This window comes from Ahaetulla prasina, chromosome 4, assembly GCF_028640845.1.
Source record: "Ahaetulla prasina isolate Xishuangbanna chromosome 4, ASM2864084v1, whole genome shotgun sequence".
NCBI lineage: Eukaryota > Metazoa > Chordata > Lepidosauria > Squamata > Colubridae > Ahaetulla > Ahaetulla prasina.
This window is the reverse complement of record NC_080542.1, coordinates 102,415,715-102,437,758: the sequence shown is the minus strand read 5'-3', so window position 1 is coordinate 102,437,758 and position 22,044 is coordinate 102,415,715. Positions and strand designations below refer to the sequence as shown.

General features: G+C 39.7%; 1 protein-coding gene across 1 annotated transcript in view; it reads right to left on the bottom strand.

Moving 5' to 3' along the window:
* The window catches only part of JAZF1 (JAZF zinc finger 1), a 161,503-nt gene that overhangs the window by 10,818 nt on the left and 128,641 nt on the right, over nt 1–22,044 (bottom strand). The gene's annotated exons all lie outside the window — the stretch shown is intronic.

Sequence of the window (22,044 nt, the reverse complement as noted above, 5' to 3'; positions counted from 1 at the left end):
CACATATTGCACAAACCACCTTTTAGCTTCACTCTGAATGTTGATGTCCAGAAGAGTTTTATTAGGGAAAAAGAGACAGTAAGACTGAATATTTTTCTTCTTTTCCTATGCATTAAAACCAAAGGAGATTTTTTAAAGGCTTTCTTTTACCAGGAAAACATCTGAAAGGCATAATTTTCAATATCATAAACAGTTTAAAATAATATGCTGACAAGCCATAATGCATTTGGTGCCCTGTGGAATTAATAGAAATTATAGTGTAACATTAATAAAAATTACATGGTAGCAATTTGTCCAGATGTGAAAATAAATTCCATTGTGCACAGCCCTAATTCAACAGTATGTTGTCCAAATGCAGCAATCTGCAGAATGTACTTTTGAAAGTTTTAAAATTTTATATTTAAAGTTATCATAAATATTAATATTTGTCTGTATGAAATGATCATTAAAAAGAAGAATGAAGAGCACTGAGAAAGCAGACTTTTAATAGCCACAACAGGTGTAGGTAGCAACAGTTTTTAAATTCATTTCTGTGCCATGTGGAAAAATAATGTTTTTTATTGTTTGTTAAATTGTCAAACACTAATATCACTGCAGGATTTTTCTTTCCCATAAACCATATATTTACTGATCCTTCAAATCTTTCAATCATAGCCAACATTAATCTTAAGCAAGGGTAGAAGACATAAGGAATGGTCTTAAAGAATGCAAGGGAAAACAGATAGATTGGGCCTGAGCCTGGGCCGAATTTCTCAGACATGCCCTTCCCTAATTCACAAAAAACTAGTGTGTGTGGAGGGAAAGCACATTCAGATTTGCAAGATTCTGTTACTCGGATGTTGCAATAAAAGTAGTTCTCATCTAGATGACATTGATTGCTTCTGTTCTAACCTATATGATTGACAGCAAGATATTTACTCAATAGACATACAAAGCAGATAATAAGTGCTAATGAAATAGAAGCAGAACACTGTTTCTATAAAACCATTAATTTAAACATCAGGCTTAAAGACCCATCTGCCATCTTTCTGCAAAATGATTCTATCTTTTCTTGTCAATATTAGTTATAAACAGCCTAAAAACAGTAGATTCATGTATGTTTCTTGTAAGTGGGATTTCCACAGGGTTACTCTAAGTCAAATTGGGTGTGTTACAAATGTTGCCAAATGCATGACGTCCAGAAACTAATCACATATGCAGACCTTGCTTATGTCTAATCTCTAATAACTATGGCGTGCAATTCTGCCAACCCAGAATTCAAATTCTGAATTTCTGATTACCACTGGCAGACCATGGAGTTATTACATGTTTGTATAGTAACAATTTACATTGAGAACTCTTCTAACAACAATCCTGTGAAGTGACCTTTGTATATATAATATGACCCTTGTAATCCAATAGTATGAAGTGAAGACTGTGGTCAAGGTGAAATGTGAACTTGGGTTTCTTTGGTGAACCCTAATGACTTCAGTGTTACTTTAAACCTGGAAATTGAAGACAGATGAATTAAGAGGCAAATTGGTTCCTTTAAAATCTCAATCAGTATTTCAATACTTTGTCTTCTGTGCATGCTTTTGTCAATGAAGCAATTTGTTAGTTGAACTTTATCAGCCAACAAATCATATTTTGAGATGTATCCTAGGAATATATTTAGGACCAAGTTACAAAAGATAATGTAGAGGAAGGCATGTCATCACTAGCAAAATTCTGTTTGTCAGGATTTTGTAATGCTCATTATTTAGAGCATCTTATCAGATAAAGTATATCCCAAGATGTTCATTAAGCTTTAAAAATATTTGAGGCTATTAATATTTGAAAGGATTAAGCTGTTAAATGAATCATATCTCTAGAATTGGTGTACATAAAGGCATCCAAGAAATTATAAGTTTCCTTCTTGTTTACATAAGCATGGAAAGTTGAGTTTGTTAGCCATATATTATTCATAATATCCTTTCATTAAAGCAATGATTTTTTTCTTTACATAACCCACCTGAACTTTAGCAAATCCTTATTTATTAAAGACCAGCATAAATATCCCACCTGAACAGAAATAAAGCAAGATAACTAAAGTTCTTACATTTCTCCAACTCAAGATTAAGGTTTACAAAAGTCAAAAAAAATGTTTACCAAGAGTCTTCCTGATTTCACTAGGAATTCTAGGAGCCCCAGCATCTAAAGGGCTGGAGAACAAAGTTGAGTTACATATTCATCTGCTCTGTGGCTGAGATCTGTTGACAGATTTCCAGGCTGCATAAAGCTTTTGTTGGGCTCATTTTTTCTTTCTTTGGTAAAGTGTTTTGATTGAATACATTGCAGACATTTTCAGCAATGGCAGTCAAGAAGTTATTGCTATTAGGTATGTTAAAATCAGTTGGTTGATTTTACTTGCCAGAGGAAAAATGCATGTTTCTGGCATGCTGTAAGATAATATTTTTTGCCAAAATATATATGTTTGGCCTTTGTTTTGCTTTCTTTACAACAGTTGAAGAGAATATAAGGATCAAAATTAACACCAAACTATCAAGTCAAACTCAACACTCTCTAAAATACCAATCAATGTGATTGATATTTTATACAGTTTAACAATGATAAATTGCTCCTGGTCTTACAATCACTGCTTTCTCTACAGATTCCTAAGCAGGGATTTTTGCCTTGTACTATAGTAGCAATCTTAATCATTTTTAAAAAAATGCTGGACAACAACTAATTAAGTTAGTTAATTTAATTGCAGAAAAATCATATGAAACTTTATGAAACTGAAAAAATACTATACTTTTTATCAACTCTTCATTATCAAGTTCAAATCCATCACCTTCAACAATTTTTCCTGCCTTAAGAGCAATTGTTTCACACATGCCAAATTGCATTCCAATATCCCTGCTAAACTCTTCAGTGCTTTTTAATGGTGAACTCAGTTCAGCTTTCATTTTTCCAAACAATTTTAAATCATTCATGTAGAGCAGAAGTGTCAAACTCGCATCATCACAGCATCGCAGCTTGTGACACCCCCAATATAGAGCAAATGGAAAATTTTCAACTTTTTTTTTTGCCAATTCATAGCCAAAGTTTGTCTTGTTCAAAATACTTATTAGTAGTGCCATCAGAAGTACAAATAACAGAGGTGACAATGAGTTGCCTTGAAATATTCCTGTTTAATTTCAACTTTACCAAGTTCTTCTCCAACAGGCCATCAACTTAGTCTCATAGCTTCATGGAAGTCTTCAGGAATTTTTAAATATTGCTGCTAATTCCAAAAATGTCTAACCATTTCTCAGTCCAACTGTATGGAACAGAATCAAATGCTTTCTTACAATAAATCCAGGCCATGAAATTTGTTCGTCTTTTCTTTGAATTCTTCAGAACCTATTTGTCAATCATCAATTGGTCTTTGGTTCTTCTTGAATTGTTACAGCATCCTTTCTGCTGTATTGGCAGCAATCCTTGTTTTCCAGATATCCATAAATTTGGTTTGCAATAATACCTCTGTATTTGCAGGACCTAATTTATCTGGTTTGTTAATCTTGCATGCAAACCTGTTAGTGATTTCAACCAGAATCCACGCAGCTCATCTAAACCAGGGCACTCCAATTTTTGACCATCTTTACTTGTTTTTGCACCATTTCTATTGTTACGTAAACATCTTCCATTTTAATCACTTTTACAGTAATGCTGATTTGCTCAAAATTGTGAATTTTGTTGAAACTGCAGTACAGGTAGTCCTTGATTTACTACCACAACTGAGCCCAAAATTTATGTTGTTAAGTGAGACGTTTGTTAAGTGAATTTTGCCCCATTTTATGACCTTTTTTGGTCTTGTGCAACCACAATTAATCCCTCAGTCTCTTTCTTTAATTTTCTTGCTCTTAGTCATTGCCAGCTGTTGTTATTATCTGCTCTCCCAGCTATTTTTTTTAATGTACTGGCCATGTAGTGCTTTGTTTCCCATGCCTCCATTCTATTTTTGATTTGGTCTTTCTTGTAGAAAGCTTGGTAATCAGCAAGTCTTCTTAGCATACTAACTTCAGTGCATTTTCTTCACTGTCCTTCAGATTTTCTTCCAAAGTCCTTTTTTCTTCTTCAAACATCTGATGTACTTGCAACATTCTACACCCACCTATTTGCCTTGGTAGGTAGGGTCTGTCAATGTCGCTGCGAGGATGAAGGGTATGATGCATTGTCATTATTTTTCTGGTCTTCCTATCTATTGTTTTTAATTCTGTTTGAGTCCAATCCACTGTTCGGCTGTGTATCTAATGACTGATATTGCCCAAGTGTTGTTTACCCTGATGGTATTTTCTCCATTGAGTTTGGACTTAAGATCTTCTTCACTCTCTCAGCTCGAATGATACCAAAGTATTTAGTAGTAATCATCTTCATCCAGACTCTTAAATGTTATTTTCATGGGGCATCTTGATTCCTTCAGTTTTCACTATTTTTCCTTCTTTAATAGTGATTATGGCACATTTGTCCAATCCAAACTCCATTGCATATCTTGGCTATATATATGAACAGTGTTGAGCAGCGATTCTATTTCAGATAGTGTTTTTCCATACAGCTTTAGGTCGTCAATGTAAAGGAGGTAGGATTATTGTTATTGTTGTTGTTATTATTATTATTATTCATTAAATATGAAACTCAGGCAGCTGAACATTTAAAAATGTATCACAAATATCATTGACTGGCATTGATGGTTGATAAGAGTTGCTGCCAGCGTCCTAGGTATCAACCAAATATCTTCTGAAAATGTATGATGTTCCAAGTAGCAGTTTTTTGCAGTTCCACTGGTGTTATTGGAGAAAGCTGTAATTTCTTGATGTATTTTGTAAAATTCTTGGAATGGTACCAAGTGCCCTGATAACAATGGGTATCACTGTTACATGTTTCATCCATAATCGTGTTCTTTCAATGGCCAGGTTGTAATATTTCGTGATTTTCTTCAGTTGTTTTTCTTTGACTCTGGCGTCTCCTGGTACAGAGGCATCAATAAATTATACACTTCAGTTTTTGATAACTGTGACATCTGGCATGTTGTGTTCCAAATAATGATCAATCTGTATTCAAAAGTCTCACAAGCTCTTCACCTTCTCATTTTTGACAACTTTTTCCACCTTATGTTCCCATGATTTTTCAGATACAAATAAGTCATATTTTTTACATAATGACCAGTTGATTTATTTAGAAATTTGGTCATGTCTAGCTTTGTAATCAGTTTGTGCAATTTTGGTGCATTTACATATTAAATGTGAAACAATTTCAACTTTGTCATTGCAAAGTCAGCAGTGGATTTTTGTATCTTCACTTTCATGGCATTAGGTTGCAGTTTCTTGAGCAGCGAGTATTAAATCTTATGTTTCTTTCTTCATGGTTCCCATCTTAAGTCATGCCCATATCAAGCTGTTATTGCATTTTCCGTCAATGTTTTTCAAGTGTTGTCCATGCAAAGCTTTGGTTTACCATCCATTTAATCTGTCATCCAGCAGTTTTTCCTTATATGCTGACTTTGTTTTTATAATGTTCTCCATTTTCACAGCCTGCAGCAGTTTTTTTGTACTTTGGTTCACATAGTCTTTCAAATTTCATTTTTCTTCTTCTACAGTTTGATTGATTTGCAGTAGTCCTCTGCCCTCTATTCTTCTTGGCAGGTACAATCTGTCGATGTCACTTTGTGGATGTAAAATGTGATACATATTCAAAAGTTTATGTGTGTTCTGGTCCAAGTTTTCCAGGTCAGTCACAGTCCAGTTGATGATTCCAGCTGGGTAGTTGTGTTTTGTAGGATTATTGTCAGTGGAATTAATGTCATGTTGAACAATAATGGTGAAGTAGGGATGAAAGTCAGTCCCCTTGGAAGATTCTTTGTCTGATATTGACTTCATCAATATATCCCCATTTGCTGTTAGAACTGTTTTCCAATTTTGCATATTTGCTTTAAAAAATGTACAGATATTTTTGCCGATTCTAGGCATTAATCCAGCTGTGAGGTAATGAGTCAAATGCCTTCTTGTAATCTAGCCATACCATATTTAAATTCATTTTTCTTTTGTTTTGCATTTTTACTATCATTTTGTCAATGAGCAGCTGATCTTTTATTCCTCCTGATTTTTTATAATTTCCTTTTTCTTCTACCAGATACAAACTGTTTTCCGTCAGATGATTGAATACTGAATTTGCCAATATTTTTTAAAAAAGTTTGAATGTTGTTGGCAGACAAGTGATTGGGTTGTAGTTGCTTGGTTTTGTGCTCTTTTCTGGATCTTTCATTATCAAGTATGTTCGATCATCTGTTAACCATTCTTAGCTTGTTGCATTTTGAAGCATTTTATCAAATTGAGTAGCTATGCAGTGGAGACTTCTCAGGTGTTTTAGCCAGTATCCATGCAGTTTGTCCAAGCCAGGTGCACTCCAGTTCTTGACCTTCTACTTGTTTTGCAACCATATCAGTTGTTATTACAATAGTCTTCATTTTGTTTAGCGCTGTGTTTGAATATCTTTGATCCAGGAAGCAGTTTTATTAGGTTTTTCCACAGTTGTTTCCAAAAGTTCAAAGTTTTTTCCTTACATGTGTAAATATTAGTTTGGGCTCAGCTTTCATCAAGTGACCAGTAGAAGAGATGTTGGTTTCTTCTGAACTGGAGATTTTCACAATATTGTTTTATTCGTCCTTTGTATCTTTCTTTTTTCTTTGCTATTGCTATTACATTCTGTTTTAGATCTTCCAGATTTCTGTAATTGTTTTTTCCTCCAGATTGTATTTTTTGTGTAAACTGTTTTTCAGCTTTTCATTCCTTAGTTTTCTTTTCCTTTAAGCATTTCAAATTGCTGACATCTCCTTGTAGTTTTTTTTTATTTTATTTCAAGTTGAAGTTTCCACTTTGGTATTCTTTTGGCATTTTACATCCCAATTCTGCAGTTATAATATTATGACGGCTGTGCTGTACATTAGTTCGTTTGTTTAACATAAGAGTACTGGATGGGATGGAAGATAAAATGTTGTTCACGGCATTTAGTAGATCTTTCATTTGTTTGTTATGTACTTCGCGAATGGCAGGCATTTTATTTCTGTTTTCTTTGATGTAGTTTTCAATCTTTTCTTTCAGCATTTTTGCTAGATCACTTAGCTCTACACTTTTGACGTTGCACAGGAGGATCTTCATTCTGTATGTTGGTTTCTTCCATTGGTTGGTCAGTGTGTTCAGGTGTTGAATCAATTTCTTCAGCCTATTCATCATTATTTGTTGTTTTCTTTTTAGCCAATATTTCTAGATGTTGCATTTCCATATCTATGAAAACTTTATTATGGATGACAAAATGTCTTTGATGGACTAATTGTTGTTTCTGGGTGTTTTTCTTTCTACAATTGCATCATTCTTTTTTGAAATTCCCTGGCCATTGATTCTGTCTGGTAATAACATTTGATGATTTTTTTTATTTTCTTTGGTTCTTGTTATTGCTATTGTTGTTATTATTATTGATTTAATCTTGAATTTGATTCGCAGTCTGGGACTGGTGAAAGCCTAACAGTTCAAGTCGTAACCAAGCACCTCACAGCTATTAATTATTATTATTTTACTTTTATACTTGTGTATTTATATTCTATAAAGGTTGTCCTTGCTTAATAGTAATTGGGACCAGAATTTCTGTTGCTAAATGATGTGATTGTAAAGTGTGACATTATGTGACTGTACTGCTTAGCAACAGCAGTTTGGGCAGTTTCTGATTACCAACATTAAGCAAATCACCACTGATTATTGAGAACCTCATATGATTGCAATTTTCAATTTCTTGCTGGCTTCCCCATTGACATTGCTTGAGGGAATGCAGGAGGGAATGTTGCAAATTGTGATCATGTGATGCAACACATCATTAACAGTTGGAAATCTGGGCCAATTGCCAAGTGCCTGAATCACAACACATTACTGTGAGAGCCTTGGGATGGCCAGAACTTTGAGGATCAATCATAAGCGCCATTGATTTAGCACCACTGCAAGTTCAAACAGTCACTGAATGAGTCTCCATTAAGTGAGAACCACTTGCATTTCATTCATTTGAAATAAGAATGTATATACACATACACACACACACAAAATATGCGTGTGCACGTACACACACCTGTCAATTTATATATGTACAATTACATTCAGTGTTTAGATTTAATGTTTTGGCTTTACAGCTGTTGTAAAGTTATTGTCAAATCTCTCAAGTGTTTCTGAACTAGTACAAGGTACTGAACTAAGACTGGGAAGAGTGAGTTTCAAAGTCAACCCCTCTTTTCAGGCCAACTGACTTCATGGCAGCATTTTCTGCTGGGATAAAGGGGAAAGTGCAAGAAAAACAACATCTTCATCCAAGCTTTGCCTCTTCTTGCTTGCATCATTCCCATATCAAAATGGGAAAAGCTTATGTCTGACACAATTTTCTAACGAAAGTGGCAAGTATTTACAGATATTGTTGCTTATGGAATGTCAGAAGGATAAAACAAAAAGAGATCCCTACATAAGCCCCCTTGAGAGACTATAGCAATGGCAATATTGGGGGTGTTCCATAAGAGAGGGGATAAAAATAAATAAATATGGCAGACACAATCTGGAGAATGAAGACTTGCTATTTTACGAGCATCCTGATGTATATTAAAAAGTGGTGGGAGCAGGGGGTATTGCAGCCACTTGGACATTTTTATCCTCCATAGACACTGCTGGGTAGTATATAAATAATATAAATAAATGGCCAATATTGCATCCTTCCATATCTTAATCCATACATGGTAATCCTTTCACCATGATATTTTAAACACTTCAAATCCTTTTTATTGAGCAATACATTAAAACATTAATACTTATTTTTGTTCTAAAATGGACAAAAAAAATCCAGACATGTCATTGCATTGGCAAATTAGACAAAACACAAAGAACTAGAAGTATTATATTGATGTCAGTGTTCTGCAGATGTGAATACTAAACCACTCAGTAGTTAAATGCTCCTGTTGCACAAACTACATCCACACCTTGTTGCTTGACTTGAGTGAGATAAATCATTTATTGAAAAGAGACCAAAAGTGCTATTACACGAAAAGAAAAAGGAAAACAAGAATAAATAAAGCAGACAGAAGTATAAGTATAATAATTCTACAGTACAGTAATGGCGGTCAGCAAAATCACATTCAACACGGGAGGCATTCTGGCAACATGCAGGAATTTTCACAAGATGGTTCAGGTTAGTTCCTCTAATCCATGAAGCTCCAGAGAGGTTTGAAACACACTGTAAGATGAAAAGCAGCATTTATGAATGTAATTTAGACAATAATGTTGTTTCTCTTTAACAACATTGCTCCTTGTAGATGTTACTTTGAAAATACCCATGCAACTACTGTATTTTTTTGGTGTATAAGACGTACATATAAGACACACCTTAATTTTGGGGGTGGGGAAACAAGAAAAAAAATTCTGCCTCTGCCTACCAGCATCAGGATCAGCGATGTCCTCACTTTAATTCGGATTTTGATAATGGGAGCAGACTGGGGAAGCGCGGAGGTCAGGACTTGCTTGGCGAAGCAGACACTGAGAAGGGGGCAAAAGGCAAGGCGCTGCCACTCAAAAACACAGTTGCCACAATCTCCACCACCTGGAGATCTCCACTGCCTCCCCAGTTCCAAAAATGGGGTGTGTAGAGGCAAAGGAAGAGCATCGCATTTTCGGCGCTTCCAGGCAGCAGAGATCACGGCAACAGTTTTCAGGTGGCAGTGCCTTGCCTTACACCTCCTGCACAGCGCCCAGCAAGGCACCAGTTCCTTGAAGATGCAAGACTGTTTTCCTGACGACACGCGGCTGTGCAAATTGCATCAGGGAGGAAAACGCGATGCATGGAGACAACGCTCTTTTTCCTCCCCGATTGCACGAAGCAATTTGCAAAGCCAACTTTGCTTGGAGACCAAGTTAACTTTTCTTTTTTCATGCCTTCCTTGCCTGGATCCTCCAGTTCGACTCAGTCTTCCACGAGGAAAGATTGAGAAAATGAGGGTCACCATTCTTCATGACAAATTCAACAGAAACAACTTTAATTTCTACCGAACAAGGCTCGACAATCGTGGGAGAGCAATCCGGGAGGTTACTGCTCTGCTGGTAATCATCCCTACCGGCCTGAGATCGACCGAGGTCCCTGGCAGTCCCACGTTCCGTGGAGGGGGCTTTGCCTTCCTCGGGCAGCCCCTGGCAATTCTGCAACTGCCAAGAGGGACTCAGTCCCTGCCTGGTTCGTCCAGGCACATGACAGTGGCAAGCGCGTCTGGTGCCCCAAGAGCTGTGGCAGGAGCACACATGATGAGCTAGGCTGCCTAATTTATGTGTGGAAAGCGGCTGCTGTTTTGGTGGTAGGAGTGCTCTTTGCGAGCCAGGCTGCCTGAATCCTTTTGAAGAAGCGGTGAAAACGCTTGGCTCTAGGACTGTTGGTTGTCCTAGAGCCGAGTGTTGTCGATCTGGCTCGCAAAGAGCGCTCCTACCGCTGAAACAGCAGCCACTTTCTACACATAAACCAGGCAGCCTGGCTTGTCATGAGCGCTCCTGCTGTGGCTCTTGGGGTGCCGGACCTGCTTGCCACTGTCAGTGTGCCTGGACGAACCAGGCAGGGACTGATCCCTCTTTGCAGTTGCAGAATTGCCAGGGGCTACCCGAGGAAGGCAAAACCCCTCCACGGAACGTGGGACTAGCAGGGACCTCGGTCGATCTCAGGCCGGTAGGGAGTTTTACCAGCAGACTGATAACCTCCCGGATTGCTCTCCTGCAATTGTTGAGCCTTGTTCGGTAGAAATTAAAGTTGTTTCCGTCGAATTTGTCATGAAGAATGGTGACCCTCATTTTCTCAATCTCTCCTCGTGGAAGACTGAGTCAAACTGGAGGATCCAGGCAAGGAAGGCATGAAAAAAGAAAAGTTAACTTGGTCTCCAAGCAAAGTTGGCTTTGCAAATTGCTTCAGGCAATTGGGAAGGAAAAAGACCATTGCCTCCATGCATCACATTTTCCTCCCCGATGCAATTTGCACAGCCGCGTGTCCTCAAGGAAAACACAGCAGCAGGGATTTTAGGCCGACAACCTCTGAAGGGTGGGGCACGGCAGGTGAGCGGGGCTACATTCGGTGTATTAGACGCACCAGATTTCATCCTCTTTTTGGGGGTAAAAAGGTGCGTCTTCTATACCGAAAATACAGTAATTATCAAGTCAGTGAGGCTTGCAATGATATAAAAACTTTTAGTTTTAAGAAACAGCTCCTGGAAATCTGAAATGTTTGACTTCATTGCCAGATTTTATTTCAGTGGCACCGCTGAGGGGGAAGGCAATAAGGAATCATCAAAAGGGAAGAATTAAATTAAAAAATAACCAACCTTAGGGACAGATAAAATTGTATTCATGCATTCATAACTGCTTGAAGTTGCTGGGCTTCTTCCAGTTCTACAAAGTTGTTATTCAGCTAGTGAAAAGTCCAGTTATCACACAGAAGGAAGTCAAAATCAGATTTGCATAGGCTATGTCCGTGATGGCAAACCTATGGCACGCGTGCCACAGGTGGCACATGGAGCCGTCTCTGCAGGCACGCGAGCCATTGCCCAGCTCAGCTCCACTGCGCATGCACGCAGGCTTCCCGCCAGCCAGCTGATTTTTGGGTCTGCCCTGCAAGCGGGAGACACATGCTGGGACCTACCTTTCTCCTCACTTTCTGCTGCCTATGCCTGCCAAGATCTCCGGAGATTCCCTCCCAGCGCTGTTTTGGAAGGTTAGGCTTCCCCCACCTCTCAATCATTTTGGGAGGCCAATGCTTCCCCCCCAGCCCTTTTGGAGGCTTCCCCCCACCCAGCTGTCTTGGAGGCTTCCCCCCCACACACAGCCGTTTTGGAAGGCAAAGGCTTCCCCCCCCTCGCAGCCGTTTTGGAGGCTTTTCCCGCACAGCCATTTTGGGACGCAAAGGCTTCCCCCCCTCCCAGCCATTTTGGAGGCTTTCCCTCCCCCAGCCATTTTGGGAGGCAAAGGCTTCCCTCACCAGCCGTCTTGGAGGCTTCCCCAGCTGTTTTGGGAGGCAAAGGGTTTTCCCCAGCTGTTTTGAGGCTTCCCCAGCCATCTTGAGGATTCCCCACCAGCCATTTTAGGAGGCAAAGGCTTCCCCCCAGCTGTTTTGGAAGCTTCTCCCCCCACCAGCCATTTTGGGAGGCAAAGGCTTTCTCCCCCCAGTGCTGTTTTGGAATGTGAAGCCAAAAGGGGGGGGTGTCACGTGTGCATATGTGTTTGTGGGAGGGTGGTTGTGTGCGCATGCAAAGATTGCACGCATATGCAGGGGGGTGGGGCATGTGGGAGTGGCATTGCATTATGGATATGGGCACGCGCGAGCATGCAGTAGCATAGGCGCACATGCTTTTGACACTCGAGGAAAAAAAGGTTAGTCATCACTGGCCTATGCTGTATAAACATATTGTCCATCAATACTGCCATCCATCTGGCAAATCACAATATACACATGAGTTTAGAAATATCATTGTATGAACATTTATTGCAACTATCTTAAAGATAGTTATCTCAGGACAATGCTTTATATCATCAAGAGTAAACCTTTTGGGATTGGCATGTTAAAAATTCAGAAAACACCTAACTTCATTCTGCTGTTTTGACACTCGCTGTCTCTCTTTGTCTCTCTCTCTCTCACACACACACAAGCCATTTTCATTTTCTGTTCTTTCAGAAAATGCTATTTTGTGTGTTCTTTTGGTGTGTATATGTGGAACATGATCTCTCTATCTGTGTGTCTAACTCTATCTTTTTGTGGGGAGGGGAAAGAGAGTGGGAATAAATGCTCATGGTATTCGCATATGTTTATCTATTTCTGTTCCTTTTTGGCAAGAGAAAAGCATCATTAAGTTTCTTCCTATATGAACCATTATGATTTCATAAACCAGAATTCACTATTACAGGCTAATTCTGCTGACTGCCAGCTGTTCGATCCAGATTGGCTCAAGGCTTTATAGGTTGAGGATCCAGATTGTTGGGGCGATATACTGACTCTGTAAACTGCTTAGAGAGGGCTGTAAAGCACTTTGAAACAGTTTATGAAGTCTAAATGCTATTGCCATTGCAATATTTCCGTCAAATACTACAACTATCAAGTCATACAACTTTCCCTTCAAATGCAATATTTTTTCTTTTAAAATTTAATTGTAATATCCTTTCTGCTAAAATGTGTCAGTTTACCTAACTCTGATTGGAAATCATTCAGGTTTGTGGCAAACAACATGGAATTGTCTGTCACAAAGCTAGACATATATTCATACCCCCAACCAAAACATTTTTGGTGTTACCACTAACATTAAAATCATGATGATACTTTTTTGCCATGTCCTGCTTAACACTGAGCCATTTGCTAATCATTCTATTTATTCTTCTAAGTGTTTTACTTCCACCATTTTTGCTCTTACCGTATTCAGCAATCAAGCTTCATTTCTTATTTTTGTGTAAAACATTCTATAATTCAAGCCTAAGCATTTTCTTCTAAGTGACCAAATCTACAATAAATGTTCTTTCTCAAATTCATACATTTCTCAAAATCTGTGGAAAGCAGACATGTGTTCTGTTCTTCCCTCATCTGGCATAAAACTTTACTGTACTTTCTAAAGTTTGTTCCCTGACACTTCTCATACTTTTCCCTAAGAATTATGTCAAATACCTTTCTGAGCATGCTTAGAGACTAATTTCGAGCAGCATCTGACAGAAGCATTTCTGTCTTTCCCTTGAACAGAGACCTGTAGTTTGCGAACTGAAAACTATGTAAGTAATGAATAAACAGTGTAAATCAAAATATTGAATATAATAGTATATGAGTCAAAATACTAGACCTGTGATGGCGAACCTGTGGCACGTGTGCCACAGGTGGCACATGGAGCCCTCTCTGTGGGCATGTGAGCCATTGCCCAGCTCAGCTCCACTGCGCATGCACGCAGGCTTCCCGCCGGCCAGCTGATTTTTGGGTCTGCCCTGCAAGCGGGAGACACATGCTGGGACCTACCTTTCTCCTCACTTTCTGCTGCCTGTGCCTGCCCAGATCTCCGGAGATTCCCTCCCAGCGCTGTTTTGGAAGGTTAGGCTTCCCCCACCTCTCAATCATTTTGGGAGGCCAATGCTTCCCCCCCAGCCCTTTTGGAAGTTTCCTCCCATCCAGCCATCTTGGAGGTTCCCCCCCCCACACACAGCCATTTTGGGAGGCACAGGCTTCCCCCCTCCCAGCTATTTTGGAGACTTCCCCCAGCCATTTTGAAGGATTCCCCCCCCCAGCCATTTTGGGAGGCAAAGGCTTCCCTGCCACACAGTTGTTTTGGAGGCTTCCCCCCCACAGCCATTTTGGGAGGCAAAGGCTCCCCCCCCCAGTGCTGTTTTAGAATGTGAAGCCAAAAGGAGGGTCATGTGCACATGTGTAGGGGGAAGGGTGGTCGTGCGTGCATGCAAGGATTACACGCATATGCAGGGGGGCGGGGCATGTGGGAGTTGCATTGCATTATGGGTGTGGGCACGTGCGAGCATGCGATAGCGTAGATGCACACGCTTTTGGCACTCGAGGAAAAAAAGGTTAGCCATCACTGAACTAGACCACAGTATTTGCTTTAGATAATTTGCTTTCTATATCATATAGAATATCTCATAAATATTTATTTATTCATCATAAATAAAGAATACCTCATACAACTTTCAGCATGAATTGGAAAAAAGAATGTTCTTTGATTTACAAGGTGTATTCTCTGTTTTACGTTTGAAACTAAAGGACATTGTATATGGTTATTACAGGGGTGGGTTCTAAATTATTTTACCACCGGGTCTGTGGGCATGGCTTATTTTGTAGGTGTGGCTTAATGGTCATGTGACAGTGGGCTTGGCTTGATGGTCATGTGACTGGCAATGTCACTACGCCAAGGGGTGCCTCGCCTGGCCCCTCCCCTCCCAGCCATTCCTTGTCACACCCAGCCTCAACATATCTATAATTCTGCAAAAATGTTGTTCATCTTTTTTCAACTTTATTATCTACATACTATAGATGCATTTTCATGGACTACTGAAAGGAGGAAATGGCTCACATGCTTTGCACAAGAGTGTGATAGGCAACACGCTTTTAAGGGGATGCCAGAAAGAAGGGGGGGGCAATGTATTTTCCAAAGAACCAGAAGACAAAATGAGAAGCAATGGATAGAAACTGAACAAAGAGAGAAGCAACCTAAAACTAAGGACAAACTTCTTGACGGTGTGAAGTAATATAGGTTTCAGTCATAATTTCACATATAAAATAGCCATTCATGTAATACAACCTGCATATTGTTCAAAACAATCATTAGTATTATGGCTGATGTTTGACAGCAAGCCTAAAATCCCCATTCCCTCCCCACTCCAGGGGAAGGTTACTTCAAAATCCTCATTCCCTCCACATTCCTGCCAGCTGGATAAAGGAAACTTTGTACCAGTGCTTAGAGAAAATATAAAGTGGAAGCCGGAAGTTCGGCTCCATTTACAAGCAGGCAGAAAAGTCATTCAAGACAAGATATTTCACAAAGGAAATTGCCCAAACCTTTTTAGAAACACAAAGCCCATGTTGCACAAACCCCAAAACTTCAAAAACAGAGCCATATGCAGTTTTGGAAGGCAATTTTCTTTTTTGCTTCTTAACTGCCACATATTTTAGCTGGGGAAGTTGGGAGGGGGTTGTTGGAGCGGTAGAAAATTAGTCATAACAACATTCCATATTCAAGGACATCCTGCGTCTGATGGAAACTGCCTGAAGATTGTATTCAATTGAGTGTGAAGAGTTGATTAGACAATGTGATGAACTTGTGGGTGTGGGGAAGGACTGTGAATTGTCAACTGGATGTGGAAAACCTGGAAGCTTTAAATTTCGGGTTTTCCCAGCTGTGCCAACATGACATCTCTAATAAATTGGAACTTTGAGGAACCTCAAGCCTCAGAGCTTTATTTCGTTGGGGATGTTCCTTGGAACCCTGACACCATATAAGAATCCCTCCTCTTATCCAATTTGTTGTTCAGCTGACCCAGAAACAAACAGCTTCTGCAAGTAAAAATCTCCTTCCAGCAGCTGTGTCAATTTATAGCAACAGCATCTTTTTTTTTCCTTCTTCTTTGCCAAGCGATCTCCTGGCTGAGTCCTGATTTTTTTCCTTTTAGCTGATTGGGAGGAGCAATAGATTGGGTGCGGGGCCCAGCAGATGTGGCATTTACCGGTTCTCCGAACTACTTCATTCACTGATTAATTACGTGTTCATTTTGAAAAGCATTCCCTTTAATAAATATATGCAATATATTGTGTGTATATAATAGGTAAATAATGGCAAGCAAGACTGTCTACTAATGTAGTTAAGGAAGACAGATTCATGAAAGTCAACTCTTAAGTACAATTTTATTAATTCAAACTTCATCATTTCATTTATGCAAGTGGCACTATCCTACCTCCAGGCAAACATGTGATTTTAAATAACTACTTAATGGGAACTCATGCTCGTACTTTCTTACTGTTGATATAGATTGTTCTGAAGAATATCCAGTTTGGTGACCTAAATTAACATAAGCATTTGTTTTTGAGAGCAGTTTAAATAATGTTTTGAAAGTCCAAGAGGTTTCTGAATTTTAACCCATTGGTTCTGTAAATATTATTGTTATATTTTGAATATATTATTATGACTGAAGTGAAGGGAAACAATATAAAGAAGAGAAAATAAATAAAAGTTGGAAAAACAAATTGAAATTTTTGATCTTAAAGACCAGAATGTTCTCAGATATCAATCACAGATTCCATCTTCACAGTTCTTACACAATTTTTCCAGATAAGGAACTAAGAATGAACTTGACTAAAAAGTCAGATTCCATTGCTTGTCTTTAAAGAACCATTTAACCTGTTTTTTTTTTTTACAATATCTACCATTTGCCATCTAAAATATTGGAGATCGAGATATGATTAAAACATTCTGTTGAGAAGTTATGCTCACTTTGCTCTTAACCGGTTTCATTTTTTTTCATACATTAATTTCCCTCCAAAAATGTTTCAGGGCTTCTTTTCTTTTCATGCATCATTGCTGATCTTTTATTTGTGCTTTAACTTTCAGGTTATTCTAAAAAAATAGCAACCCAATATCTTCCAGGTATTGTGATTTCATTCTGTAAACTGCTTTGAAAGTATTCATATTGACAGCTAGGATGGCATATTGATCAGATATGTGTGGAATAGCCATGGAGACAATCAATCCATATTTGTGTATTTCTTTAAAAATGCTCTCTGATGAGTACATGCTTAAATCAGCTACTTTTATGTGGAATTCAAGTCATTTAATACTTCCTAGGTCAGAAACTGCACTGCCGAGGTCTGCACCATTTAAAAGGGAGTCATCACAGAAATGTGACTCGGCAACTCCCTTTCAAGTTCAATGATTCATGAATTGTTTTAGATTTGTTTGGGCAGACTTGATATTCCATTTCTGCTCTAGGGTGGGCTTCTGCCATTTACACCTTACCACACAAGTAGGCAAGGTGGCTTTAAAACAAAGATCTACATATATTGTGAAACATGATAAGAGTGCCTTGGAATCTTTTTAAAAAAAATTACAAGAATTGCAAGTTGTTAAAATACATTGATTTCTGAAAATACCGAAGTGATGCATACCATACGAAATAGGGTAAATGGGAGAAAGAGACCCAATACTATTTATAAAAACAACAACAGCAGAATGAACATTTTTTAAAATAAACATTGAAAAGTGTGTTATGAAAAATATAGAAATTCAGAATACAGAAGGTAACAAACTTTTGGTTAAGGATTTTTATTCAGGATCTCAAACTCAATCCAATTTCTCCCTAAAAGCTGTCCTTATTTCTTAAAAGCTGTGCAACTTTGCTGAAATAAAGACCAAGCCAATTACATTTCTAGAATCAGATTTCCTAAAATAAATGCATTTTTAAAAAACATCCTGGGAAAAAGCAACAGTAAATCATTTTGTGTTGTAGCAAAGAGAATTATATGGAAGTGTCTATGAAGTCATGTCATCTTAATATGAGACAATACTTTATTTATAGTAGTATTTTCTCTTAAATTATGAAAATACTAAAAAAAAATACAGTTTTCATTTGTTCTCTTTATGTGTTTCATGAAATGTAGAAGGCTTTATATGTGTTTTCAAGAACCACCAACTGCTTATTAAACTTACTGAAATTTGAATGCCTTTTTACTTTATGTATAGACTGCATAATTATGGCTGAATATGTTAATCAAATGCTGACATTCATTAGGATGTTGCTTGTTTTGAGGTTCTACCAGGGGAGTGCAGCTATCATATACCCTTGAGCAAAGATCTGTATACTCTGGGATGATCATCTTCTTCCACCAAGTGACTCACATGGAGAAGTGAGCGAGGAAGGGGGCACCCACCTAGCCAGCCAGATCAATAGACTCAACCATGGCGATCAATGGGATGACAAATGTTGCAGCCAGATCATCCTCACATTCATATATGTTACATTAGGATGCAATATATTCCAGATAAATTCAATTTTATTACATGGAAAATACAAAATACCAATATAAGGGAAATTTGGTGGATATATAATTTAAGTATAAATTCTTCACAGCTAAAATATTTAGATTTGCTCTTTTTTTTAGTATCGCAGAAGAATTAAATTAAAAATGAAAAAATAAAATTAAGGAACATTCGAGTACACATGCAAAACAATTTACCCTAGTGCTAAGAATTTTTTTATGTCTGCTACACTGAAAATTAATTCTTTCTATTCCCATGTCATTTAATTCCATAAAGCAAAATGACTAAAGTGATTGTCTAGTTGTCTATATGTATTATTATTAAACCTGTGAAAACACATTTTTGTTCATATACTGTTGGGTTATATGAGGATATATTTTGAATATTTTTTCCAATTTCCTTTAATTAAATTTATAAGCCTGTGATTTTGAGCACTGTTGAGATTCTGTTGATTAATTTGTTCCTGATTTTACCTGGTGAATGTTAATGTCTAAATTTTAACAATAATCCTGGCATATAGACTGACAATATGACATTTGCCTATTCTGTGCAATCTTGTTTCATAAAAATAATGACAAACCTCAGATATTACCTCATTCATTAATGTGTTAGATATACATTCAGAAAAACTGAAATTAATAATAACCTCCTCATTGGAACAGGAATATTGGGAAACTATTAACCAAGCAATAAGAAAGGATCAAGCTGATTTAGCTTTGACTGGTTGCACAGCTAAAAAAGACCTTGGATTCACACACACAACTAAATTCTTACCAGTTTTCAAGGGAGAGTGGCCAGTGTGGGGAGATTCTTGTATTACAGATAGTATATAATAAGGTAATAAATCTGAACCTTTCATGTGTGGATCTCTTTGCTTGGATCTGACATTAATCTATCAGACTCCTGTTTCTTACAGGAGTGAGGAACTTGGTCGCCACGATGCTTCAGTTGTTCAGGAGAAGGTTCCGAATTTTCCACTGCCAGAGGTGCTGATTTGCTTCAATACCCTGAACAGTTCCAGCTGTGCAGCCAGTTTTTCTGTGTTGCCAAGGAGGTTTGCCAGAGAGATTTGGGGGAGAAATGGGCAAGATAAGAACCTCCATTGCTCAGTATTTATTTATTTATTTATTTATTTAATTCGATTTTTATACCGCCCTTCTCCCGAAGGACTCAGGGTGGTGTACAGCCAAAACGTAAAAAACAAACAATACAATATACAATTTAAAATACAAATTAAAAAACTTATTTTATAATTGGCCTAAAAAACTTTAAAATATATAAAACTAAAACCCCATTAAAATTTGTAATAGAAAATTTAAAATCGATAAAATTTAAGCCAGTCCCACGCGAATGAAAAGATGTGTCTTCAGTTCGCGGCGGAAGGTCCGAAGGTCAGGTATTTGGCGTAAACCCGGGGGAAGCTCGTTCCAGAGTGTGGGAGCCCCCACAGAGAAGGACCTTCCCCTGGGGGCCGCCAGCCGACATTGCTTGGCGGACGGCACCCTGAGAAGTCCCTCTCTGTGAGAGCGTACGGGTCGGTGGGAGGCATGCGGTAACAGCAGGCGGTCCCGTAAGTACCCAGGCCCTAAGCCATGGAGCGCTTTAAAGGTCGTAACCAAAACCTTAAAGTGCACCCGAAAGGCCACAGGTAGCCAGTGCAGTCTGCGCAGGGGTGGTGTTACGCGGGAGCTACGCGAAGCTCCCTCTATCACCCGCGCAGCTGCATTCTGGACTAACTGAAGCCTCCGAGTGCACCTCAAGGGGAGCCCCATGTAGACAGCATTACAATAATCCAAGCAAAAGGTAACGAGCGCATGAGTGACTGTGCACAAGGCATCCCGATCAAGGAAGGGGTGCAACTGCCGAACCAGGCGAACCTGGTGGAAGGCCCTCCTGGAGACGGCCGTCAAATGATCTTCAAACGACAGCCGTTCATCCAGGAGGACACCTAAGTTGCGCACCCTATACTTTGGGGCCAATAACTCGCCTCCGACAGTCAGCTGCGGCTGCAGTTGACTGAATCGGGGTGCTGGCATCCACAGCCACTCCGTCTTGGAGGGATTGAGCTTGAGCCTGTTTCTCCCCATCCAGACCCGTACGGCCTCCAAACACCGGGACAGCACTTCAACAGCTTCATTGGGGTGGCCCGGGGTGGAAAAGTACAGCTGAGTGTCATCAGCGTACAGCTGGTATCTCATCCCAAAGCCACTGATGATCTCACCCAACGGCTTCATAAAGATGTTGAACAGCAGGGGCGAGAGGATCGACCCCTGTGGCACCCCACAAGTGAGGCCCCTCGCGGTCGACCTCTGCCCCCCTGTCAACACCGTCTGCGACCGGTCAGAGAGATAGGAGGAGAACCACCGATAAACGGTGCCTCCCACTCCCAATCCCCCCAACCGGCGCAGCAAGATACCATGGTCGATGGTATCAAAAGCCGCCGAGAGATCTAATAGGACCAGGGCAGAGGAATAACCCCTGTCCCTGGCCCTCCAGAGATCATCCACCAATGCGACCAAAGCTGTCTCCGTGCTGTATCCGGGTCGGAAGCCGGACTGGAACGGGTCTAGATAGACGGCTTCATCCAGGTATTGGGGAAGCTGTCGCGCCACAGCACTCTCTATAACCTTCGCAACGAAGCGAAGGTTGGAGACCGGACAATAATTACCCAAAATAGCCGGGTCCAGGGAGGGCTTCTTAAGGAGGGGTCTCACCACCGCCTCTTTCAAGGCGGCAGGGAAAACCCCTTCCAACAAAGGGCCTCTGGTGACGCAACAGGCTAATGCAGCCTATTATTAACAGCAACTGCTTGCAATATTGCAGGTTCATGTCCCACCAGGCCCAAGGTTGACTCAGCCTTCCATCCTTTATAAGGTAGGTAAAATGATGACCCAGATTGTTGGGGGGCAATAAGTTGACTTTGTATATAGTATACAAATGGATGAAGACTATTCAGGGCGGCTTACACTATGAAGACATAGTGTAAGCCGCCCTGAGTCTTCGGAGAAGGGCGGGATATAAATGCAAAAAAAAAGAAGAAGAAGAAGAAGCGTTGATAATCCCCTGGAGCCAGCCTCGTGTCACTTCCTGAGTGGCCAGCACCAGCCAGGAAGGACACGTGTCCAGTAAACATGTGGTGGCGTGAAGCCTCCCCAACAACCTGTCCACGTCCTCGGGAGCCACAGGGTCAAACTCATCCCAAACAGACTCGACAAGACGTACCTCCTCTCCCCCGCTTGGATCATCCCAATTTCGGTCCAGACCATCCCAGAGCTGAGCGATTTTATCGTATAGATAACCACTAAACTCCTCGGCACGTCCCTGCAAAGGGTCATCTTGCACCTCCTGGTGAAGGACAGAGCGGGTCACCCGAAACAGGGCGGCGGGGCGGTTATCTGCTGACGCAATGAGGGTGGAGGCGTAGGAACGCCTCGCCTCCCTCATTGCCACTAGGTAGGTCCTAGAATAGGACCTAACTAGTGTCCGATCAGCTT